Here is a 27,870-nt window from a genome sequence, read left to right as displayed (position 1 = left end):
CTGGTACAACTGCAAATTCCGCCAGACAGCAGAGAGACTTTGCAGACAGTGCACTGTTTGCGCACAGTACAATACTGGGAAGGGCACGCAAACTGCACCTGGTCATTTCCCCCCTCCCCACGGACCATTTGAAAGCCTCCAAATGGACTTCATTGAAATGCCCCCCACCCACAAGTACAAATACGTGTTAGTGATCGTATGCATGTTCAGTAAATGGACAGAAGCATACCCGACAAAGAACTGTGATGCACATACGGTTGCTAAATGCCTCCTCCAAGAATTGATCCCACGCTTTGGAATACCTGCCCTTTTAAGCTCCGACAATGGGCCAGCATTCGTCTCCCACGTCATAGGGGGAATATGCAAAGGACTTGGGGTAAAACAAAAATTACACTGCGCCTATCACCCCCCGGCTGCGGGCGCAGTGGAAAGAAAGAATGGGGTGTTGAAAAATAAAATTGGGAAAATATGTGCATCAACTGAACTTTCATGGGTAGATGCACTACCACTAGCTCTGCTGGCAATGAGAAGCACACCAGATAGAGTAACGAAGCTCAGCCCCCATGAGATACTGTTTGGCCGTCCCATGAACATTGCAGGCCATATGTCAACAGCCCCACTAGCAGTCACAGATGATTTACTTGTATGCTATTGCAAGAAACTAACTGAGACTTTACGTTATCTTCACCGCCAGGTACTGCAGGCTCTTCCAGAGGCAACAACACCACCGCCGCATGACCTGCAGCCTGGCGACTGGATCTGGGTAAAGGCCCAACCCGACGGCACTGCCTCCAGCCAAGGTGGAAAGGGCCTCACCAAATAATCCTCAGCACAGCAACAGCAGTCAAGTGCAAAGGCCTGACGTCTTGGATCCACAGCTCCCACACCAAGAAGGCGGACGGACCAGACAACGAGAAGCAAGCGCCGCCCGCACCACCTGCGGCATCTGAGGCACCTCGCAGGTACAACCTCCGATCAACAACGCAAGACAAAGACAACGGACGATAAGAGGCAGACACCTGCTCGGGGCAGGCCAGGCCTCCAACGAACAACAGAAGACACCGGAAGCAAGCTACCTTTCAAGGGTGTGCCTACTGTCACGTGCTAGTAACCTCTGACTGTACCACATCAAGGCATCAACGTTTTCTTCTAATGGTTGACTGGTGCCTGCACCAATGAAAACTTAGGAGGTGCAGCGCCCGCTAGTTAGAATTGAAGGTGGTGCTCCAGAACTGAACTGTATGCAGAGGCCTACAACAGACGCCAGCCGCGATCAATGACAACAAACAGGTCGGGACGGCTTCGGTCTGTACAAGTGGGAGTTGAAGAGTCACGATTAACAATTCACATCGGGTTGTTGTGTCCTGGACTAGGCGTTGGTGTGCTAGAACTAACTGTGCCAAACCCTCCCCTGTTGAGTGGGCTGAGAGATCTGATTCTGCAGGATATTTCATTCCCCACCTTTGGGCTCCAAGCCACAACACAAGACATTGCCAACACACACCTTGATATCTTGGACTGCATAATTGAGGAAATAAGAAACATCGGATTGAGCATCACCAAAGACTGTATCTGAACTGATGGGAAACAGAGCAGCAATGCAGAGAAGAAAGAAAAACAAAAGGATATGGCCTTCAGTGCTAGTAGCGGTATTAACACCTGTACCCGCAATAATAGTGACTGCCCTAATAATAACATTCGCAGATGAGCTTGAAATACCATCCCTCAATGGCAAACAAGGGGATGAGGGGGGTATCAATGACACTAAAAACGCAGAACGCATTGAGTTTGAAAATGAAATGATTTTAACAAAAATTGTGAATGAAGGCAAAGGGAACGGGGTACTGTGGGATGAGTACGATGGAAATCAATATGTTGAAATGCTCAAAATGTATGTGCACATCATGAACATTTCTGGATGTTACGTTTGCACACATTTGCCCACAAACACAGAAAACAGCATGCAATACAATGTAATATCGGTTTCCAAATATGTGGGATGTATCCTAATGCGCAACATGCTCCATCGCCAACATAATATGTCCGTGTCAGTAGCTACACAGGAGGATAGGAAAATAACGAAGGAGGGTGGGAAGACACCTGGAAGGAAACAACAACCGTGCATAAATATGCGGCCGACTCAAAGGGACACGGACATGTTAGCCACATTGGAGGAAAATGCCAGAAATATGGAACGGAAGGGAGGAACAGGTGGGGACACAGGGGGGAACAAGAAAAGAGGGGCAGTTGAAGGTACCAAGGTTTAGGATAGGGCAAGCCCCGCCTGCCCCTTCATGCATACAAAATAATGAAACCCAAGTAACGCCACCGAAAAGGATACCTAAATTGCCCCAGGAGGGAAAAAGCTGCACAATCCCACAGCTAATGCAGAAAGATGCATGGAAGGACTGTGTCTCCTTTGGGTGCACTCTAGAAGAAATGGCGCAAGGAGAACAGGGTCTGCTGGACTGTGAGGATAGGATTAACAAAATTAAGGGAATAGCTGTACAAAAGGCAGCAATGAAGGGGATTGGGGAGGAGAAGGCGGAACCATTTTTTGTGGGTAACAGCGTCTGCTCACACACGACACGTCTGTCACGACTTAAGAGCAAGAAAAGGGGATTATCGCCCGGACTAATGGGGTATAAAGGGTTGTTCTTTGTATGTGGCCAATGGGCATACTTCTACCTACCCCCAGGATGGTATGGCAGTTGCTACCTCGCCTACATCATACCAAAGATGAATCATTTCTCTGATATAGGTCAGATCGCACTCCAAGGAAATTCACAAAAAAGGGTCCGGAGGACGCCAGAATGGCTGGACCACGTATTCACGGCTATAGGAGCGATGGTTCCATGGGCAGGGGTTATCTACTCCACTGAGAGAATTCATCAGCTAGCAAGGATGATTGAGGACCTAGCTAGCTCAACGGCAGCAGGCATGGGAAACATTACGGAGGAACTCACAGCTATGAGGGCTGTAGTGCTGCAGAACAGGGTTGCGTTAGACATCATTTTAGCAAAAGAGGGTGGAGTCTGCCACGTCATCCAGCAAAGGTGCTGTGCATATATACCTGATAACAGCGGAAATATAGATGACGCCATTAAAAACATTATAGACATCAGGGATGAAGCACACGGCATACATACTGGGAGCATGTGGGACAAAATGCTATCATGGGTTGCCGGCTGGGGTTCATGGATACTGAAAGTAGGCATAGTTATATTGGCAGCACTGATTACCCTGTGTGTGATGTGCCACGTTTGCCCAGCATGCTGCACGGCCCTGATGTCCCGTTTTGCGTATCATGGACACCACAGCAGGCGGCGTGTACAACATGGAGACGGTACAAAGAATAATACAGAGGCGGATGAAGAACGAGAGGAGCTGGGGATAATAGCATAAGGGATGGTGATTTGGTATCAGATGGGGCAATGTAGAAGCCACGTTCTGTGGTGATACCAAATGCAGCAAATTTGTAGGCCTTGTTAAGTTAGCATGGCAAACTCTGCGCACTAGCATTATTCTGTTACAAAGAAATAGCTTCAGTAACGCAAGGCTTGCTCATAAACAAATACGTGGCAGGACAAGATGCTCGCTTCAGCACGTACACTTGCATATCACATTTCTCAACCATGTCTTTGGACATCTCTATTTCTGTTGCAATCATTAACTGGAAAAACACCAGACTTATATCTTACATTATAGTGGAAAGTCCCAGAAGCAGATTTGGGTCACGCAGCCAGCAACAGTACCTTTCGGTCCTTACATGGTATGCAAGCATTTAGGGCCTCGCTCATTGGTCAGACGAATTATGCTTAAATTGTGTAACGTATAATATGATGCTGCATCCTTTGTGGTTTGGGCCTATAAAAACTGTCAAGCACGTCACCTCAGTGGGCACTCAGTATCTAGGCTGGTACCCCCGTGCTGCACGTTATTCAGTTGTTGGTTCTTCCAATAAACGCTCTTATCTCACCCTTGACTGAGAACTGTTTGTGTGGATTCATTTCTTGCATTTATTTCAGGTTCCACACCACCACCTCACATCTCAATTCCACATGTCCACATGAGTGCCATGTAGTGCAATGGGCTAATCATCTGGCTGTGTCACCCAACCTATGTGCTGCTGCAACGTTCAAAATACCCACCCCAGTGACAAATGAGGACTCATGTCTCCCAGGCATCACAGATCTTTGCCATGCAGAAACCCAGGCTCCCTGTATTGCCACATGAACACAGCAATGGACATGGCGTAGCACGTACACACCTCAAGGCAAGCGTATGTCCCACAGGTAGTGGCCACTGTTGTTCCTGCCGACCCTACATGTACGTCTCTTAGACACACACCCCATCAAGGTTGATGCATATACCACATGGATGTGGAGACTGTCACCCATTGGTAACATGTGATCAGACACATCTGAGACACAACATGCACACAGACTGTGGGTGCACATCAGTATTGGGGCTACAGGCCTCACTGTGACGTACATGCCTTCACCCCAGGACTCAGGGTATATGTGACATGTCTTAAACATATCCAACCTGACACTGTGGCCTTCACTCATGCCCATTACTGTCCAATTGCACATCACAGTGCTAATGTGCACAACACACAAAGGACTCTGCCCCCATGTACACGTGCACAGGCTGAGAGTGGGTGCACAAAGTGCCAGACAAAAAAACAGCTGTGGCCCCCTCAAACACCCAGGGAATGCAGCCTCACATGCCATGGGACACTGTGTGGCCAATGCTGTAGTGTGGCAGGTGTGTGCAGGTGTCCATGGCCAGTATAAGTGTGTTGCATCCGTCTAATAGTCACACTAATGAGGTCCGACGCGGGTGACAATGTGTACGCATTGCACGGGTCATGACCGAGCCTTGCGTACGCCTTGTCATTGAATCCAATGAGGTCCGACACGGATGACAATGCGTACGCATTGCACTGGTCATGACTGAGCCGTGCATACGCCTTGTCATTGCATACAATGAGGTCCGACGCGGGTGACAATGCGTACGCATTGCACGGGTCATGACCGAGCCGTGCGTATGCCTTGTCATTGCATACAATGAGGTCCGACACGGGTGACAATGCGTACGTATTGCACAGGTCATGACCGAGCCGTGCGTACACCTTGTCATTGCATACAATGAGGTCCGACGCGGGTGACAATGCGTACGCATTGCACGGGTCATGACCAAGCCGTGCGTACGCCTTGTCATTGAATCCAATGAGGTCCGACGCGGGTGACAATGCATACGCATTGCACGGGTCATGACCGAGCCGTGTGTACGCATTGTCATTGCATACAATGAGGTGTGACGCGGGTGACTATCATGCATACGCATCGGACAAGCATGCTCCAAGACAGGCGTACACCTTGGCCATTGAATCGTATGGAGACGGGTGCATGTGTATATTCAAAATACGCGTTGTACAGTCAGTTGAACGAGCCGGGCACACCCATTGGCTCAGGACTGTCATGGAGACGGATGCGGATTCAAAACTTGTACGAGTTGTGCACTGGAATTTCAGTTGGATGCCTACAACAATGTTGCAATTTCAAGTGTTCCATAAAGGTGAAGATTTGAACGATGCGGAAGGCGTGTACGAGTCGTACTTTTGAATGGACCTATCACTTGGGACACATGGCACAGAGTCTGCCTCTGCAGCACAGATATAAGGCTGGCTGGCCCCCAGGGAGCTCACTTGCCTGCACTACATGCAACTGGACCACATCCCTGCTACCACTGCTGCTGTCTATGCATCCTCTGGCTCCTGCTATGCCACGTACACTGGAGAGGGCCCCAGCCTTCACTGAGGAGGAGAACCAGGCCCTGCTGGACGGGCTCCTTCCAGAGTACAGAAAGCTCTATGGGACACCAGGGGAGCAGGTGAGTGTGCTGTCCACTGCCTTCCTAATTATGCATGTTGTCTGACTAGCAGTACTAACAGTGTGTACACCAGTGGCAAGCATTCTCACTGACTACTTTCATCCACCAAAGTGTGTAGGTACATGTAATCAATAGTTTTCATGCTGCTAAAGTGCATTACTGCAAGCTTAAACTATCCAGGCAACGTTAACATGTCAGACATGCATGTGAGTTTTCATTCCCCATGGTTGCACTACCTGTGTAACTTATTTCCCTTTGTGATGATGACATGTATATCCAATGGTGTGCTGCACAAATCTGGGGCATGTGTGTTAATGTACTTTTCACTTTGTCATCCTCACAGGTTGATGCCCACCAGAAGCAGGAGATCTGGCTGACCATCGCCCGGGCTGTTCGTTCTGTGGGGGTCTACAAGCGCCGGATCCGCAACTGCCAGAAGAGGTGGCAGGACCTTCGTGGCTGGACCCAGAGGATAGCTAGAGTCCAGCTGGAGCTGTCACCTCCAAGCAGGAGGGGCGGACACCGGACCCTGACTCCCGACATGCTCCGGATACTGGCGGTGGTCTTCCAGGACCTGGATAGGCAGCTGAAGGCCAGACAGCAACAGGAAGGGGGTAAGTCCATGCCTGATCTGTGTACTATATCTGACATGCAAATAACAGTCTTTTGTCCTGGTAACACTTCCACATTACGTCGGTATTGTAGTCCCAAAATCAGGTCCCTCATTTGTGTGATGCACCCTCCTCATCTGTTCCACAGGTGTGGCCCCTACAGTCTGTTGCTTGTGTCACTAGGGCACTGTGTCCCTGCAGTCAGCTATGTTTCAGGTACCAGTCAGCATCAGTTCCCGTGACTCTGTTGTGTGCTTCATGGGTGGGTCAATTGTTTACACAATGCCTGAGATCTGACATGTGAACTGTGTGTGCCCTTGAGATTGCTGGTCTGACTCGCAACATGTTTCTGGGGTATTCAAAACAAAACCATGCAGCAGGGGACTCCAATTTTTGGACATCAGGAGTATGTATATCAAGTATGTCACAATTGCTTAGCCACCTGACTACTGTCCGGGGCAATACACTGTTTCACTTAGTCCTACCCAGTCATGCCCCCTCAAGGGCATTCAGAAACACTCTGTAATCCCACTCCTGTGTATGAAATTGCAGGTTGTGCTTAGTGACATGTGCCCTCAGGTGTGTGCCTTTGTGTCATTAGGGTGTGGCTTGTTGCTACGTACAACTGGGGTGTCCATGATTCAGAGGGTCAACATGACATCTGCAATGTGACTGTGGGAGACAAGACCTGTGTGACATATAGGTGTGTGATCATCTGACAGCGCACTATGGTGTATGCAACTGTGTCCCTCATGCAGCTGGGTTATATGCATGGCAGACTGTGATGTGTTAATGTACATGGATTTGTGTTTGCTGAGACTCATATGAATGATTTGCATGATGTGGGGTCTTCTGGGTCCTGGATATGTTGTTTGCATGGGATGGGCAAGTGCGCCAGTCATCTGCAGAGTCAGATTTACCCCTGAGCTAGGATTGTGAGTCAGTGCATATTGTTGTTGTCTGGATGCCCTGCCCCTGTGACAGGAGACAGTGTTGACTGACTTTCAGGACATCCCAGTGCCATGGCATTGAACTTGCTAAGAGTGAGCCTGCGTTGTGTTCAAGTGTGCACCATGCACCCCATTGTGGCCTTCCCCATCAGGACATGAGTACACCATAGTGTGTGTTGCTGGCATGCATCCCAAGCATGTGAAATGAGTCTCTGCCCATCCCTTCATCCGGACACCAGTACTGAGTCAGTCGCAAGAGATGTGCTGTGTGTCTAGTGACATACTCCTACATGTTCACTTGCATGTACAACTAATGTGTGGGTAGTGCATGGTGGCACATTGGTGTGTTAGCATCCAACATGCAACGGACATATGTGTGGAAGTCAAGGAGGGATATGTGTGCCATGGTTGATGTTGAGAATGACATTTGTCTCATCCTAAACAGTGTTGGCACTTTGAGCTGTGTTCAGCTGATGATGCCAGGGCTTGCTCTGTGATTTGATGTACTCACTGTGGTGTTTGCAGTTGGTGCAGGTGACTGATGTTGTTCTGTTACTTCCTATTCCTATCCAGATACATCCACGGCCACAAGAGGTGACAGCTCCACGGACCAGGAGGAGCCACAGAGCCTTACAGGGACAGAAGGAGAGGAGTCAGGTGGACCCAGTGGCACGGAGGCGAGTTGAGCCACACAGAGGAGTCGTCAGCACCATCCCACCCAGCTGAAGGCCACAGCAGCTCTGAGGATGACTCCCCTGTGGAGGCGGGTGTCAGCAGCCACCAAACACCAGCTAGTGAGGCTGTCTCCGCCACCGCCACCACCACCTCTACCACCACCCTCCCATCGGCTCCCATCCCAGAGGTCCCTGTGGGCTCCCGTGTTCGTGAGCATGTCTCCTTTGTGCCAGGCACCGCACCCCCTGCCCCTGTGTCCCCTGCTGCCCTGAGTGAGGAGTCTGTGGACGTACTTCGACAGATCCATGTAGGGCAGATGTCGATGCTGAAGGTCCTCCATGCACACACAGGTCTGTTGACACAATTGGTATCATTCATGGAGGGCATTTCCTCGGGCATGTCTGCCCTACAGAGGACCAACCAGTCCGTGGCCTCCTCCCTGATGGCAGCAGTGTCCCTCCTCCAACAGTCCCACACCCCTCCTACCCCTGCACCACCCATGATTCCTAGCAGCCTACCTGACCCAAGGACAGAAACCCCCAAACCAAGGGCTAGACGTGCACACAAGCAAGCACAGGGGACTGATTCCACACTCACAGGGGCTGGCACACACACAGTCATCCACAACCACTCCACAGTCCTCCGAGACCTCTCCCTCCCAGTCCCCTTCCCTTGCCTCACCTGCAGCCCCATCACCCCAGAAGCTCTTCCTCTGTGACCTTGGCCTCTTCCCCACCGACCCAGCAGATCCTGATTACAAGGGGAAGAGGAAGTCCCCACACACAGAAGGGAGTGCCCCTCACACCCAGACACCCTCCCCCAGGCGCAGTCAGACCGAGACGCCCACCCGCAAGTCCCCCCGGCGCAAGAAGAGCAAGACCCCCCAGCCACCACGCAGCTCCAAGGCAAAGTCTCCGTCCTCCATCCCCCAGGCCACCACTCCAGAGGTCCCCCGCCACTCCCTGCCCCGAATTCCCCCACACACAGATACACAATCCCCAAAATGCTAAGGCCATCCCCCCCCTAGCACTTGCTCCTCCACACCTGGTCAGACAGTTGGTGCCACTGATGTGGGGACCGTGTCCCCCCTGCCCTGCCGACCTCACCTGTCCCCCATTCCGCTCCCATGGATGTAGGCACTGCTTTGGAGTCCACGACCACCCCGTCTGACTTGGGCACTGCAGTGGTGAGCCAATCCACTCCATCTGACCTGCCCACTGGAGTTGTGCTGGCACCCACCCCATCTGCCTTGTGCCCCACAGTTGTGACAGCACCCACCACTTCAGTCAGCTCCACTGCAGTTGCAAGTGTCTCGCCTGCATCCCCCACCTCTTCACTGCCTCCTTCTGCTGTGCCCTGATCCTGTCGCTGCGGTGCCTGGCCTGCCCCCATGTATGCCCCTCCAAGGGGATGACCCCGGTCCTTAGCAGTGCAGGCAAGCAAGGTGTGGCAGTTGTCACTCTAGTTCACTCCTTGGCATTTTGACATGGACTGGCCATTGGCCTTTTGGTTGCACAGACATTTAGCATTTCATATACTGAATTTGTCAGTCTAGTTCACTCCCTGCCATTTGGACATGGACTGACCATTGGCCTTTTGTTGGAACAGACGTTTCGCTTTTCATATGCTGAATAAAGCTTTTTTCTTTGTCCCTGTGAACTTGATTTAGCTGTACATCATGTTGATGTCGTTTTACATGCCCTTTCATCTGTTATGCTTGGTTACCATGTTGCATTCTGATGTGTTGATGTGAGGTACTCCCAGTGGTCCATGAGATTTGTATCCTATTCTGGTGGGTATCCATGTCATCCTTTGCAGCTACCTGGGTGTGTCTGGATCAACTATTTGTGTACATCTCTCTGTGAGCATTTCATTGGCATGGTCACATCTGTGGCTTGCACCCCTGCACATGTGATGTGCTTCCCATTGTCCAAATTGTCACTTCCACATACTTCGTGCTCATGACTACTGGCCCTACAGGTGTGTGCATCATTGTAATAGGAGCAACTGGGCCTTCTGTGCAACTTGCTAGACATATGTTTTGGGAATGTGCAGCTGACTTAGGGGAGACTCCCGTACCCAGGCTGTTGTGACCAGAGCCTTCATTGTGTGGTAACTCATGGCTGACTGACCAAGTGTTCTGCAGACATGAGTGGGACTTGCGGTGAATATGTTTGGCACAGCTGGGCTCCCACAGGAGTTGTGTCCCCTCAAGTTAGTGTGTTGTCCAGTGACATGGCCTGGGCCCATGGTGTGTGTTGCATGTGCATGTGTGTGTGTCCACATCCCTGTTCATACACAGACAGGGTTCCCTTGATATGTTCCTGTTGTTGATGCTTGCTGAGTGGTACTGGGTTCATCCCACTACTTTTCCAATAGGCTACCAGATGTGTGGGTGCATGACACACTACTTTTAATTGGTGTATCATCATTGGGATTTGTCAGTTCTGAGTGGTGATGATGTTGTCAGACACAGATGGGACACAGTCAGGGTTCCTCAAGGCACTTGTTTGTTCGCAATATCATGTAGTTGTCCCTAGGTGGTAGTTTTTAGTGATTGAGAAATTTGTATGTGTGTGTGACTGCTCCCACTTGTCGGGTTCACAGCAGCGATGCTGGCAGGTGTCAGCATGGGTGCCTTGTGTTCCTCCTTGGCATCTGCATAGTCCTGGGACTGTGGCAGGGATTCTGAAGGTTACATGAGCTTTGAGGTCATGGCCATGTACTGCATACTGTGCACTGTGTCTGTCATTCCCCTGGGTTGTAAACAGTCCTTGTGTGATGTGTGTGTGCACCTTAGTTCCTGGCAACATTCCTGTGTTTGTCATGGGTGCATGTGCAATGTCACCTGTCCATGTGGACTTCACAGATACACATTGTTGCAGTTCAGCTGTGTGGTGTTGATGGTGGACTGATGTGAATGTTTTCATGGATGGTCCCCTAGCTCCCATTTGTCCATGGATGAGGGGCCATGCTGAGTGATTTGTGTTTGTGTATGTGTGATGTACATTTGTGGCACAGGATACATGTCTGGGTTTCCCAGTTTGTACGACATCTGCCTTTGTCTTCACAGTGGAGGTGTCATGCATGCTTGTGTCACCCCACTGTCTGGTCCCTGGGGGTAGTGGTGTTGTGTGCCAGTCTCTTGCTGTGTTAGTTGGTGTTGATTCCAGCTTGTGTCACATGTGTCTGTTGTGCTCCCTCTCATCTCCCAATGCCTGATTGCCCACTGAGGGTGTCCCAATGATGGTTTACTTTTGTATGGCACAGTGTCCACATCTGTGTCACTGTGGTTCAGCCCCCCTCATGTGTTGTGTAGTTGCCTGGGAATACTGTGACACACACACATACATGTTGTGTCTGATGTGCAGTGTGAGTTTGCCTGTTTGTGCATCTGCACCAGTGCATTGGTATTGCTGTTGTGGGCCTTTGTCTGGATGCTGTTTCTGTGATTTTGCCTGCTGTCCCTGTGAGTCATTTCACATCATTGTGCACATTCATCCTGGTTGTTGGGTACCATTGCTGGCATGGAATGTGAGTTTGTGAGCTGACACCTACAGTCCATACACATGTTGTTTTGATTGGTGTGTCTATTTTCGAGATGTGTGCATGCTTGGTGATGGTCACTTCTGCTGTTGTGTCATTGTACGCTGTATGCATTGTCAGCCCCCATGTGTGGTGCTTGTCTGCACATGGCCGAGAGTGTAATGTTTTCACAGCACTGTTAGCCTCGCCACATCTCTGTGTGTATGGGACACAATCACTAGTTTGCCCCAGAAGTGTTTGATGCGTTGGGAGCAGGGATCATACATGCTGTTTGTTATTTGCAGCTTTGACCATGATGACACTTACCTTTTGGTCACTGTGATGAGGAGGTTTTGGTCCCCATCACGTTCTTTTTACATTGCCACAGTGCTATGGTGATGCTTTCCTTGTGTATGTCACACTCATGTGTTAGTCACACATGTGCTGTTACTTACATTGTATGCTCGTAGCCATAATCACTGTTGTGGGCATTTGTCACAGACTACACACTGTTGTCATGATGTCATGGGGGATGTATTTTGCGGACATACCTGATGTTTGCGTATGCTGGATGTGTTGCGCGTCACCCATCCTATGGCTGGGGGTGGCAGGGGTGATGGGCAACAGGTCCCCTGTGAGTGGGGGTGGCAGGGGTGATGGGCAACAGGCTCTCTGTGAGTGGGGGTGTCAGGGGTGATGGGCAACATAACCCTGTGAGTGGGGGTGGCAGGGGTGATGGGCAACATAAGCACTATGGGTGTGGATGGCAGGGGTGATGGGCAACATAGTCCCTATGGGTGGGGGTGAGAGCTGTGAAGGGCAACAGATCCCCTGTGAGTGGGGGTGGCAGGGGTGATGGGCAACATAAGCCCTATGGCTGGGGGTGGCAGGGGTGATGGGCAACAGGTCCCCTGTAAGTGGGGGTGTCAGGGGTGATGGGCAACATAAGCCCTGTGAGTGGGGGTGGCAAGGGTGATGGGCAACATAGTCCCTATGGGTGGGGGTGGTAGTAGTGATGGGCAACAGGTCCCCTGTGAGTGGGGGTGTCAGGGGTGATGGGCAACATAAGCCCTGTGAGTGGGCATGTCAGGCGTGATGGGCAACATAAGCCCTGTGAGTGGGGGTGGCAGGGATGATGGGCAACATAGTCCCTATGGGTGGGGGTGGCAGTAGTGATGGGCAACAGGTCCCCTGTGAGTGGGGGTGGCAGGGGTGATGGGCAACAGATCCCCTGTGAGTGGGGGTGGCAGTAGTGATGGGCAACAGCTCCCCTGTGAGTGGGGGTGGCAGAGTTGATGAGCAACAGGTTTCTTGTGAGTGGGGGTGGCAGGCGTGATGGCCAACATAAGCCATGTGAGTGGGGGTGGCAGGGGTGATGGGAAAAAAAGTCCCTATGGGTGGGGGTGGCAGTAGTCATGAGCAACAGGTCCCCTGTGAGTGGGGGTGGCAGGGGTGATGGGCAACATAGCCCCTATGGGTGGCAGTAGTGATGGGCAACAGACCCCCTATGGGTGGGGGTGTTACTGGTGCTGGCCATGCAACCCCTATGGTGGGCTGTTGTTAGTGGTCAGGATGTGGATCCACTGTGTGTGTGTGCCATTTTGTGGGTACGTGTCGTTTGTTTATGTGGTAGGTGTCTGACTTACCCCCTGCGCCGTTGGCGTCGGTTCCTGAGCCGGTCATAGATGTAGAGTACTGGTATGACCTGCACGATGGGATTCATGATGTGTTCGCGTCGTACAAGCTGCTCGTTGCTCTGTCTCGTACCCGCTGCAAGCTGGTCCATCTCATAGCCATGTATTGATTTGTGGCGCGAATCGTAGCTGATATGCTTGTTTTCCGGATGCTGTGACGTGCCGTACGTGACGACCAGTCCGGCGCGTAGGAAGTTTGCATTGTACTTGTCATGCCAGAAACTGCTATGGATACTGATTCACAGCCTACGTGTCGGTCGTGTTTTTGGCAGTTATGCGCATCGTACTTACTCTACAGGACGGACCAGCTCCGGGTACGTGTCGGTCGCAGGGTAAGGCTAAGGACATCTGTCCGACCGGCTATTGGAATTGGCCCCTTAGCAGTTTGGACAGTCTTATATAGTTCATTCAGGCTGCGTAATAGTTTCCTTAAACTACTTGACACATGTGAACTCACATAAGAAAAAACTGCTATGGGTCAAATTCAATGTCTAGTAATTTATCAGTCTACAGAAATAAACCACCCACCGCCACCTGAACAGGCATGAAACAATAGAAGAGAACTGCCATATGTTGCTGGCCAACAGAGGGTTTTTAGTCCACCACTGCATGTACCGACAAGCTAAGTAGTTTGACTGCTTCTTGATATATCACAAAGACAATGAGATCTATGAATACCTGTCTGCCCACCGACTTCACTCGGGAAATCTATGTCTCTGGCCTTTTTTTTCAAAGATTTGAACAGACAAAATGGTGATCTGGGCTTTGTTCTCACTTGAGAACAATTTTCTTCTCTATCTGTGCTAACAACAATATCTCCATTTTTAGAAAGCTGAAGAGCTGTCTCTTCAAGGCTGGTATTTAGGTGATCCCTGCTCTTTGCTGATGTGAACCTGTAAACTGCAACAAACACTGCTATTGCACCAACACATGCTCTACGGTAGGACCTTTCACCTGCAACTATTGCCACTTCACCTGCCACAGCATACATACCAGCCCACCCACCAACCCCACCTCGAACACACCACAGACACTACCTGAACATAAACACCAACCCTCATGCGCCTTTCTCAACACACACTCACTGTGCAAACACACTATCGAGATTTGGCACCTCATCTACACCCTTGCACCCAAAGTCCCCTTCCTCACTGAGACCTGGCTCAACCCCACTTCTGCGACAGACATCGCCACAGCAATTTCAGAAGGATACAAGATCACCCACCACGACCACATCATCAAGCCTGGTGGAGGGTTCGCTATCATACACAAGGAATCGATCCAATGCATCACCACAAATGACGTCACCCCAACCATGGAACACACTAACTTCCAACTCCAATTAGACAGCAAAACTACCCTCGCCTACCGTCCTCCAGGACCATATCCAGCCTTCTGAAGCTTCATCACTGACTTCATCGCCCCCCTCGCCATAGACTCCAACAAGTATATTTTCCTTGGTGACCTCAACTTCTATCTCAACAACCACAATAACATCAATACTACCAACCTTCTCAATAGCATGAACAACATTGGAGTCACCAAACTCATCCATAACCCCACACACACCGCAGGCAACACTCAAGACTCGATCTTCACCTCCAGTGAATACATCTGGTACAGCCACACCACGTAACTCACCTGGGCCAACCACTCCATCGTCCACTTACACATCACCAGCTCAGGGACCTCCACCCGTAGTAGTCCAACGTCCCCACAACAGATGAAGCAAAGTCTCAAAGGACACATGGATCAACGCCCTCAACAACAGCCACCCCATTTCCTCCAACAACCTAGACCAGAATATCAGAAACTTCAACAATTGGATCACTAACTGCCACGACAGTGTCACTCCCATCAGCAACAACACCCACAGATGGTCCACCAAGCAGGCTACTTGGTCCATTGAAGACCTTAAAACTGCTAAACGACTATAATAATAATAATCTGATTTAAAATACATCTGGTTGCGCCGAATGGCGTGTTCTCATGCTAGGAAAAGCCCAGACGCCTATAACCCAACAATTCTCATCTACTAATAGTCACGAAGCCTGAGAACTTCCGCCACCCTATCTTACTCAACATGACCTTGTTCCAGTGCAGATTGGGTCACCACTTTCCGCACCGAAAGATCGCAAAAAGCCCGCCTTCCTCCTTCACCTTTGAACCCAACAAAATCATCTGTGGAGTACCTCAAGGATCATCACTCAGCCCGACCCTCTTCAACACTTTTATGATACCTCTGGCCGGCATTACCAAAACCCATGGACTCAACATCATAATCTAAGCCAACAACACACAACTTAGGGATGTGGAATTCCTATAGCCTGACGCCCCAGACATATTGTTTGGGGCAACAAGTTTTCATGTGTATTTTGTCCATGGGACAAGTAAGCCCAACTCCCTAAAGCACAACCCTTTAGCTTTTAAAGCAGTGCTCCGCGGGCATGCCCTGTCCCAGATAGTGGAGGCTAAGAGGGTTAAGAGGGAGGCGGTGGTGACGCTGGAGACTGAAATATCGGGGCTGGAGGCAGCCTTGGAGGTGGGTGTCACTCCGGAGGGGCTGCATGCCCTCAGCCTGAAGCAGTTTGAATATAAGTCTCTTGTTACTGACGCTGCCAAGACCATGTATAGGGAGCAGCAGGGTAGGTTGTATGATGCTGGAGACAAGGCGGGTAAGCTGATTGCCTGGTTAGACAAGAAGGAGAGAGTGAATCGTGTGGTCCCGGAGCTTCGGGCTTCGGATGGAGTGTGTGTGACTGAACCTGGTGAGATTGTGGAGTGTTTTGCTGACCACCTACGGGCTGTGTACTCCCCGGTGTCTGATAGAGATGAGGACGACTCTCGTCTGCTGCTGCGGGATATTGCCCTGCCCGGCTTATCCGTCGAGGACCGCGAGCTGATGGATGCCCCTTTGTCTGTCGACGAGATTGCTACTGCGATTCGCTCCCTTCGCTCGGGCGAGGCTATGGGCCCCAACGGCCTGCCGATTGAACTGTATAAATTACGCCCAGATAAAGTCGCGCCTTTCCTCCGTCATATGTTTCAGGAGTCGCTCGAGAGGGGTTCCCTTCCCGACGACCAGCGTCTGGCTACTATAGTGGTGATTCCCAAGGAGGGTAAGCCACGTGACCGCTGTGCCTCATATAGGCCTATTTCCCTACTAAATGCCGAACCCAAAATCCTTGCTAAGGTCCTCGCTAATCGCTTGCTGAGCGTTATATGTGACTTGATACATCCGGATCAATGCGGCTTCATCCCACATCGTAATACCGCTCTCAACTTACGGCGTCTGCACGGCGTCCTCGCTAGGGCGGAGTACTTCTCTGAACCGGCCATATTGGTTTCCTTAGACGCCACGATGGCCTTTGATACCATTGAGTGGCCATTCCTTTGGGCCGTCTTGGCGAAGTTTGGTTTTGGGGAGGGGTTCCTTGGCTGGGTGAAGCTCCTTTATGCTGGACCAATGGCTCAGGTTGTTGTCAATGGGCGGGTTTCTCGGCCTTTCGCTCTCGGGAGGGGAACTAGGCAGGGGTGCCCGTTGTCCCCGCTGCTCTTTGCTCTCGCCTTGGAACCGCTCGCTGCCTGGCTCCGCTGGGAGCCCTCGATTAGGGGGCTCCGGTGGGCCCCGGGCTTCGAGGATCGGGTCTCATTGTATGCGGATGATATTCTCTTGTATCTCACCTCTCCGCGGAAGTCGCTCAATGTTCTCTTTGATGTCCTTACTTCCTTCGGGAAAAATTCGGGTCTGATAATTAATTGGTCCAAATCTTGTGTGTATCCTATCTCTGGTGGCCTTCCTCCCTTGCCGCCTCGGCTTCCGCTCCAAATATCTCCGTCCGGCTTTAAATACCTGGGGGTGTACGTTTCGCTGGATCCGGCGGTCCGCTATGAGCAGAATCTCCTGTCTCCACTCCGGCGTTTGAGGGCGGATACGGCTCGGTGGTGTAGGTTGCCCTTGTCTCCACTTGGTCGCGCGGCTCTGTTTAAAATGATGTCCCTTCCCAGATTTCTTTATGCACTCCAGAACTCCTTCGATGTCATTCCGGCGGCCTACTTTAGGGAAGTGGAGAGTTTGCAGAGGAGACTGGTTTGGGACGGGCGAGCGCGTATCGCTTTGGCAAAGCTGACTCTCCCCTGGTATGACGGGGGCATCGCGCTTCCTGACATTAGACGGTACTATTGGGCCTCCCAGCTGTCTGCCATTAACCATGCTACGTACGCTCCTGGTTTGAACCCGGCATATGAGATGGATAAATTCCTGCTTCCCGGCGGTAACTATAACAGAGCGCTTTACTCTCGATCCGCTGGTGGGACCCTTACGGGCCCTACTAGGATTGCGGTACGTGTGTGGAAGGCGGCGAACGTAGCGATGGGCTGGAGCGAGCGTTTAACGTGTGCCACTCCTTTATTCGCCTCAGAACGCTTGGGAAGCCTCTGGACAACGAAAGGCTTCGAGCACTGGGACACGATCGGCATCAGCAGAGTGGGGGACCTGTGGGTTAAAGGTGCGGTTAAATCCTTCGCGGTGCTCCAGAGCGAGCACGAGCTTAGTGAAAGAGAGTTCTTCCGTTATGCACAGGTTCGGCACGCCCTGCTCTCGGTCTTTGGGGAGGGGACCACGGTCCCTGCCTCTTCGCCTCTCGAGGACCGCATACTCGATGGTCACGTCCCCGACAGTACTATCTCCTTGATTTACAAAAAACTGATAAACAATCGGGCTGACCTCTTGGGGCGTCTTTGGGAGGCATGGACGACGAGGACTGGCAGACTGCACTGTCATCCCCTAAGGAGGTGGCCATCCCGGCCCGTCTCCGTCTGGTCCAGCTTAAGATTCTCCATCGTGTATATGTGACGGGCCCCCGCTTGGTCTCGATGGGGTTCTCTGACGACGGACTCTGTAAGCGTGGCTGCGGGCTCAGTGCCACCTTTCTCCACATTCTATGGGAATGCTGCGAGGTGGCGGAATATTGGCGCCAGGTGCATGATATTATGAGGCGAGTCACCGGGGTCGCTCTGCTGCCGGAGGTGCGTCGCTGTGTTCTGAATGTATGGGAGCCCAATGACTATAATGCGGCTCAGGCTCGGTGGGCGGCCTTGGGGAACATGATCGCAAAGAGAGATACAGCGCAGCTTTGGGGTTCCCAACGGCCTCCCACCGTGTCCGTATGGAAGGAGAACATGGACTGGTGCATGTTCAGGGAGAAAACTGTGTATGTGGCTCGTGGTAAACCGGGGGCTTGGGGTAGAATTTGGGGGCAGTGGAACGTGTATCGCGGGTCTATCTGTGCTCCCCCCCTGGTGGATACGTCTGGGGGTGCCTCGTCCCCCTGATCCTTGAGGGTTCCTTGCTTATCTCGTACTTCGGAGTACAGATTTGGTTCTCCCGTGGCCCCCCCCTCCCTCTCAGGCCTTCTTTTATTGACCGCCCTCGGGTGGTCGGGTGTGGTCTCCCCCGGCTGTGGTTCGACGCCCGTTTCAAGTCGTTTCGCCTTGCTTTTTGTTTTTCTCTATTTTTGTTGTTATTTATATTAAAAGTGTGTATCCTGACTTCTCTTATGTGCAGTCTGATCTACTGTGACATAACGGAGCCCCTGTGGGCCAGTCATTGTTTTTTGATCTGCTTGACCACGTTAACTACTAGCGGCCGGCCCTGGCAGTTGTAGGCCCGTGCTTGTAACCTTTTCTCTGCACAATAAAACTTTTTTTCCAAAAAAAAAAAAAAGAAGTAGACTCAACTGGAATTTCTGCACAGGAGTTCTCTAAAAGCTGAAAATCCAAAGTCAGCACCTATATCCAGTGCAAAACAAGTTCTAACTGGTCATCAGGAATTTCCACCAGTGATTACTTAGCTAAACAGAGCACCCTCTGTATGGGCAACATACATATATTTTAATGACTTCAAAGTAAACTACAACTGGACTTTATTTTCGGGGTCTGAGAATTAACATTATAAACTAGCAGTGCGGTGTGCAAAACGATCTTTCTTTTCACATTAGACTTAATGGGACAGATGGGCTAATTATCTGCAAGTTGCATGGCCACTTCATACTGTCTGTCGTGCCTTTCAAAAATGATGGCTTTCAGAATGGAATTTTCAATATATTTTAATGGCCTATTAACTATATTTCAGAGCTCATTGTTTTTTATGGTCTGGTTTGATAGCGCAACTGTCGCCAGATAATTATGTGATCATCACTCGAGCGGGCATTTGTCTCTGCCCAGATGCTAGGAGATAGGAGTACATATTTTGATTGGACAGAAGTTGTGTGTAGTGCTTGCCCTCTGCAGCTGTGATCATTTTGTTTATTTATCCAGATGCCTATGCTTGAACTTTCAGGGGCACACACATGGACACTAGAATGCTATTAACAAGCCTTAGATAACTAGATAATGTATGTTGTTTTTCTCTGGCAACAGCACAGATGGGAGGAGGACAGTCATTAACCTACATGGATTATTAGGTCTGGCTTAACAGTACAACTGTGACCTGGCCTTCTAACCTACACCAAAATTATTTAACAGTTCTTAACTTCCACAGAAATACATATATTTTCCCATACTAACTTGAAATGCTTCACATTACCGTGCAACATTCCTTCAAAGCCAGCCCTATTGGCATTGCCAATACCTGTTTTAATATAGATGCGTCCCTCATCCCCTTAAAAAATAAGCATTGAAAATGCAATAGGTTTCGCCTTTGATTAAGTTAAAGCCATTTGCTTTGCCAATGGTATTGTATAGCAAAGCAAATGGCTTTAACTTAATGAAAGGCGAGACCTATTGCATTTGAAATGCTTTTTTTTATTTTTGAGTTGTTCCGACTGCATGCATGGTACCTGCCAAACTCAGCCGTATTCCTCAGAGAGTTGGTGAAACGGCTACCGTCATTCCTTCTCATGAGGACGAAAGTGGCTTGCTGGTGACTACAGTGCACCGATGGGAGTATGGTAGTAAGAAGGGGAAAATAATCTGTCAAATTATGTGCCCTGTTGTGAAAGATTTTTACCCCGGAGATGTTTTTTTACAAGAATGCCATTACAGTGCAGCGCCAAGCACTTATGGAACGCACACAGGTACAGTGCCAAGCACTCATGGTAATGACACACCTTCGTGTTAATTGCAAAATGATGCAAAGTTTTATATTTACCAGATTTCAGTCAATCCTTATTTGGATATTTTGCAATAATGAAACACCGAGCTTAACAGTTCCATGGCCTGCATCTGTGTTACTCAAGATAAAGCATATAGAACGCAGGCTTTGAAAACAGTTTATCTTTCCATATGTACTCTCGAGAAGAGCCGCAATCTCTCCAACTTTTATCTCTTCAATACAGAACTAATGCTGTAGTCTGATTGTACCAAGCTTCAATGTGCTCATGCATGTAAACGCCGTCATGCACAAAGGTGCGCTGGCTATATGTGTAGTGTAAATGTTTAACCTGCTGTATTGCACTGCAAGCATAGGTAATAAATGAGGGCTTATATCTAGGCAGTAGAAGAAACCTACAAAGAGAACTTAATTTCCTATCAACCATCTGCACAGAAAGGGACGTCACTGGATTTCCGATCATCCATCGTACAGAAAGTGACATAACTGGTTTCCGTTTCCCACCCACGGCACCCTGAACTCCTCCCCTTTCCCACAAACTACTTAATGGCAGCTGCAAAAAGGATGATGAAAGGATGCGTGCAGCAGGCACAGCTGCGCCAATCTGCACCTGCACCGTGTCCAGCACCAGAGACCCTGGTTCTGTCCCAAGCCCCGCTACCGTTCTGCACTCCTCTGTGCTTTCAGGCCTGGTTGCCGCTCACCGCACTGCACCACACAACGTTGAACGAGAGTTCACATATGTCTCCTGCAAGTTCTTATGATCAACCACTCCTACGCCAACAGCATCCAGTAGCCCACTTGCCAATAGCTCAAACTCGCGAAATGCGAGACCTATTGCATTGCAAATGCTTCTTTTTTCAACTATGGGAATCACAGAAAATTAAAGAGAAGAACTTTTTAATTAAAAAGTTGTTAAGAAAAATACAATTTACTCTTCATCGCCAAATTTGTTTGTAGAGCCCCAATAGATACAGTGGAGCAGATCTGCCACAAAGTACAATAACACAAGCATTTGCAATGGAATTGGTCTCCCATTAGTGAAAGTTGGAGTTAATGGTGTTGTAAATGCCTTTAGGCCAGATGTAGGTAATTTCGAAATACCGAGTCCTTAATAGCGATTTTTACTGAATCGCTATTAAGGACTCGGTATTTACGATGTAGGTAAAAAATCGGTTCCAAATACCGATTCGGTAATAATCGCTAAAAATTACCGATTTCATACGAATCGGTCATTTTAAAAAATCGGTAATTGTCGAATCTGCCAATCCCGTGCTTCCACATTACCTCCCCACCAGGAAGTGGCCAGACCCATGCAGGTGCACTGAATCTGTAGCTGTTGGAGAGACAGGGAGCAGGAGCAAGAGCAGAGGAGCTGCACAGCCACCACCCAGATACCAGCAGCTGCACCATGGCCTCACAAGAGAAGGGAAAGATGCTGCCGGAAGGAAAAGGAAGCAGAAGTTCAGTGAGGGGGAGTTGGAGGTCCTCATTGAGGAAGTAGTCAAAAACCATGACCAGCTCTTTGGCAAGAGATCACTAAATGTCCCTGAGTCCCAGAAAAGGAGCATCTGACTGGCAATTCAGGAGAAGATCCAAGCTATAGGCATCACACATCGCACAATTGAGGACTTGAAAAAGCGATTGTATGACCTGAGGGCACGTGCGAAGGAGAGGGTGGCTGAACGGCAGAAACAAGCAGGGAAGACAGGCGGGGGAAGCTCCACTGCACCTGCATCAACTGCCCTATACCAACTTGTAGAGTCCACCCTCCTGCCAGAGAGCGTCAGCGGCGTCGGGGACGTGGATAGCTCAGCAACAGCATCCAAGAGACAAGGTAAGATGCATGCACAGCATGCTGTCTCCCCTCCCTAGCCCCAATCCCCTGCAAAAATTCCCACTCCAGAACATGTTTTGTGTAAGATCAGCAATGCATCATGGGAAATGTAGTCACTAACAACTGGTAGCAAATCAGCCAGCCCCCAATAAGCATAGGCATGTCACACACAGCAATAGATGAGTTAGCGGAGGACAAACAGCTAGAATGTCAGTTGTGAAATTTATTTGCAGACAGATGCTGTGAGAAAAGTGAGTAATAGTACATTCTGTATTCACAGGCGGAACAGCGCTCCGGGCTGCAGAAGGGGAGACTGGCGAGGCCTCCAGGGTGGAACACACAATCGTGGAGGAAGCCATGTCACCTGCAGACAGTACACCAACATCCCCACCACCACCACCACCGAAGAGGTACACAGTGGCCACACTCCAGGAGATGGATGCCACAGAGAAGGTCAGGCAGGAAGCCCAACAGCCCACACCGGGCGATGACACCCAGACATCTGGGGCAAAGTCCCCCGTGGAGGCAACCACCACAGGCGCACGTAGATGGCGACAGAGGGAACAGAGTCCTGACGCTGATGGATCCAGTGTCTTCTCTGGACTGGAGATGCAGATGCTCAATGTGCAGCGCCTGCGGGGGAGGAGAATGGGGGCCATTCAGCAACAAATGGTGGCTAACAATAGGAAGGTTGACGCGATGAAGGAGGCCATCTACTGCCTCAACAATACTGTGGCAGAGGGATCGAAGGAGATGTCGGAGGCAGTGAGGCAGTTATGTGCAGGATGGATGGCGAGCGCGCTGCAAGGCACAGAGACAGGCAGGTACTTGCAGGCTTCACCAAGTCCGTGAACAGGCTGTGCAATGGAACGCATGGGCTCAGTCGCAGATCTGTGGCCATGCAACTTGAAATGGCTAAGTGCAGCCGTGAGGTTACTCAGGGCCTGGTGACAGTCACCAGTGCCATGGAGGTGATGCAGACACAACAAATTGCTGCCACTGCTACAGGGGATGTCGACGGCAGTGAGGAGGCAGGCAGTCGCAGCACTGTAACTCCCCCCTTGCCAGAGAGCAGGAGGCGCAGTGTGAGGCATGGGTCTGTTGCAGGACACAGTGCTGGTGAGGACAGTGAGCATGCTGAACGCAGCACTGGGGTGTGGGGGTGCAGGAGATAGGCTCGGCCCTCTACATTCTTTTGGTTGTGGGTGACGTAACCCACTGGACACATATCTGGTGTTACAGTGTGCTGGACAATTGCCTGCTGTAAGGTCTATTAAACACCGTGACACAAATGCATTAACAGGCTTTGTTTCATTACTTACTCAGAAATAATTTTGTGTGATCTCTGACCGTCTCTGTCTCCCTGCTGCGCTGTGCTGTGGCTGTGTACCTTCCTCATCCTCCTCTTCAGAATCACACATTTCCACAGGTTTCCCCCTCTTAGTGGCAAGGTTATGCAGCATGGCACATACAGCTATGATTTTACAGCAGACCAGGGGCTGGTACTGCCGTGCACCTCCACTTTTGTTCAGGCAGCGGAACCGGCTTTTGAGGAGTCCAAATGTTATGTTATGTTATGTTAAGTTAATGGTTTTTATACCGCGCACAGCTGCCCCAGCAAAGGGGCGTCCTGGCGCCAAGAAAGGTAAACACAACATCACAAAATGCCACAGAGTCAGTTGATTTTATTAAAAAGAAAAGTTTTGATGACACGTCTGAACCTGGTTAAATCTTCCAAAGCACGGATGTCATTAGGGAGAGCGTTCCAAAGCTTAGCGGCTACTACTCGGAAGGAGCGGCCTCCAATCCTGCTCAGCAAAAAGCGAGGAACAACAGCCAAATTCTGGCCCATCGATCTCAAAGAGCGAGAGGGGACATATGGAGTCAGAAGGTTCATGAGAATAGGTGGAGCCATGCCTTTCAAAATTTTAAAGGCCAGGCAGAGCACCTTAAACTCAATCCGCCGAGCAACAGGCAACCAATGGAGTGTTTGCAATGCTCTGGACACTGAGCAACGTTTGGGCAGCCCAAATATCGCTCTTGCGGCGGCATTCTACACTCGTTGTAGCCGCAGAAGTTCAGCCTTGTTCGTGCCTGCTAGCAGAGCACTGGCATAATCTATCCTGGATAGTACCGAGGCCTGGACCACAAGCTGTCTAGTGGGGGCATCGAAGAATTTAAGCACCGGCCTGATGCCTCTAATAATGCCAAAACAAGAGGCAGCCACCCTCTTAGTCTGGCAAGTGAAGCTAAGTAAAGGGTCCAGCCAGACCCCGAGGTTTTTTAACTCCATAGCAGGAGAGGGGATCATTCCTAACTCGGGGGGCCACCAGCTGTCATTCCAACATCCAGGTTGCTTCCCAAACACCATCACCTCTGTCTTCTTTGTGTTCAATTGGAGACAATTCTGGTTCATCCAATTGGCCACCGAGCGTAGCCCCTCACAGAAGTTGAGGGCGTCCATGGCTGAGTCCCCACTTAGTGTGACCGCCAGCTGCGTATCATCCGCATAGGACACCATTGTCATGCCCCAGCCTTTGACTACCGCAGCCAGCGGCCTCACATAAAGATTGAAGAGAGTGGGGCTCAGAGATGATCCCTGTGGGACCCCCAAGGTGAGCGGGTGAGAGGTGGATTTACCGGGTGGTATCGCAACCTGAAAAGATCTATTGGAAAGGAAGGAGCGGAACCAGCCTAGTGCCAGCCCCCTAACCCCAGCTTCCTCTAACCGCCGCAACAGGATATCGTGGGACACCGTATCAAAGGCGGCGCTCAGATCTAACAACAGGAGTGCCGCTGTTTGTCTGGTGTCCAGCACGGAGCGCAGATGTTCAACCATGTATAACAAGGCAGTCTCCGTGCTGTGGCCTGTACGAAAACCATTTTGCGTGGGATCCAAGATGTTAGCTTTGGCAAGATGGTCGGCCAGGATCCCATTCACGTGGGCTTCGGTGACTTTAGCAGCCCACGGCAGCAGAGAGATGGGGCGATAGTTCTCAGGTTTTATAGGGTCTAGGGTAGGCTTTTTTAGGATGGGGGTAACTACCGCTTGCTTCCACTTGGTGGGTACAATCCCTGAACCCAGTGACATATTAATAAGGGCAAGCAAAGGTGCGCGACATGTGGCCTGCATGTTTTTAAATAGGGCCGGTTTGAGGGGGTCTGCAGGGGAGCCAGATTTAATTTTTTGGCTCAGTAAATCAAAACCCTCCTCAGATAGGGGGGCCAAAAAATCCAGGATCCTATCATTGATCTTAGGACAATCAGATGAATCCGAGCGGTGCACAATAGTTGGAAAGGTGTGGTAGATTACTTGCACCTTTTGAACAAAGAACAAGGCCAGACTCTCGCAGTGAGAGTCAGTGCAGATTTCTGCCGCGGAGGCCCTCTTAGTTGTAAGGTTCTTTAGGACCTTAAAGATTAGTTTAGAGGGATTAGGGCTGTTCCGGAACTCCTGCGCATAAAATGCGGCACGTGTTCGACACACCGCTCTGTGATATGCCTTGGATAGAGTGAGGTAGCAGGTTTTGAGCGCGGGATCATAGGCTTTCCTCCATCGCCTTTCTGCTTGCCTACACTCTCTCTTGAGAGACGACAAGGTCTCATCATACCACGGGCTATGGGCCTTGGTCCGGCACTTGGAACGTACAAGGGGAATAAGAGAGTCCAAGGCCGTGCCAATCCAAGTACAGAATGAATCATACCCACAGTCAGCATCGGAGAGAAGAGGTAGGGGTGTTTTTCCTAATAAAAGGTAGAAGTCTTCAAGTTTTAATTTACTCCACTGGCGGGAGAGAGATGTTTTATTCTGTGCCACAAAAAGAGAATCTACCACAGGGATAACTGCCTTCACCAGCATATGGTCTGTCCATGACAACTGAACAGGTTGGCATAAAGTAATGTCCTCTAAGGAGGTAAAGAACGGGTCCAGTATGTGTCCGCCAGAGTGGGAGGGGGACATCACTCTCTGTAGGAGCTGCAAGGCTTCTAGATCTGCTAGGCAGCTCTTAATGGAGGATTGAGATGGACAGTCAAAGTGCAGGTTGAGGTCACCTACCACATTGAAATTTGCACAACCAAGAGCTTCTATGCTAATGACGTCCGGGAGAGCGGCCCTAAAGGCAGCATCGCAGCCCGGAGGCCGATATATTAGAAGACCTGAAAAGCTATAGCAATGGGACAGAGAGATTCTAAAGCGAGCACATTCGCAACCTGGAAGTTTTAGTTCTTTCCATTCACAAGGAAAGCGGCGTTTCACCGCCATTGCAATTCCACCACCTCTCGAACCGCGGTTGAGGGTTGCCACGGTATAGTCAGGGGGGAAGGCAAGGTTTAAAATCGCAGTGTCAGCATCTTGTAGCCATGAAATTATGCTGATGGGAATCCCACCTACGAGCAGGCGTCCAGACAGGGTAGGCGAATCATGCCGACACCCGAGTTTAAACCCCCAGAAGGTGCGGGCATCCCACGCCACTAGCTCATGAAGACACTTTTTCTTTACATTTAGGTCATTTTCGAAGGGGGCATCAATCCTATTAGGATATATGTGAGCCACTGACTAGCAGCTGTAGGCTCCTGTCTCCCTCCTTCTTCTTTTCCCCTTCTTATTAGACCCCGAGTGGGCCACAATCTCCCCACCTTGTACACAGATTTTCGTGCACTCACTACACCCCACTCACACTACTGGTCCTGAAGAAACGCCAGGGATCGTTTGACCACTTTCAGGCGTGAAACATGTCGACCTTTAATACAGTTACCAATGGCACATTGCGCCCATGCTGGTAACCCCTAACCTACGGGTTATTTTACTCTGCCAAGGGTACCTCCGCATTAAAAACCTTTTTTTGGGATACCTTTAGGTATTTTTACTCGCACGGCACGCACGCACTTTCCTTCACACCCTACCTGTTACCCACACACCCACATGCACCCATCGGCAGCTCTCTAAAAGATCTCTATCAAAGAGACCCTTCGGGGGACCCGTAGGGCATTGCACCGCCGGCCCGACAAGGAACAACAACCCGATGATGAAGCATGACATCCCTTGGGATGTGTGAGGGCTATAAGAGACAAGTTTTGTTTCTTTCATACCCATGACCTGACACTTCTTTCCCCCCCTCTTCTCGTTTTTCTTGGTTTCTTCCTTTTTTGTCCCCATAATTAAGAGGACCGCGTGTTTACTAACTGTATACACAAATCTTGGAACAGTGCCCTCTTTTTGATTTACAGATGGGAATTATGTGGCATGGTGTGGAGTGTATTTGTATGGATGGTTGCTATGTGGCATAGTGGTTTTATGTGGGATGTATTTATCTGGTATTTAGTAGAGTGTAATTAGGTGGCAATGTTTAATGTGCACGTATGTGCAAAGGCTATATTGAATGTACTTTATTATCCTTTATGAATAACGGTTAAAAACAGATGCAGGAGAACTGTCAAAATTATATGTGTTTACAGGGCCTGTTTTAGCCTTAGTAAGTTGTTGGATGCAAAGTTACCAGACAGAAACCGCCACAACATTCCCAAAAAATAAATAAACACAGATCCTGGAGATGCTGCCAGTAAGAGT

The sequence above is a fragment of the Triturus cristatus genome, chromosome 3_1 (genome assembly GCF_964204655.1).
Source record: "Triturus cristatus chromosome 3_1, aTriCri1.1, whole genome shotgun sequence".
In the NCBI taxonomy this organism is placed as follows: Eukaryota; Metazoa; Chordata; class Amphibia; order Caudata; family Salamandridae; genus Triturus; species Triturus cristatus.
This window is presented reverse-complemented; position numbering follows the sequence as displayed.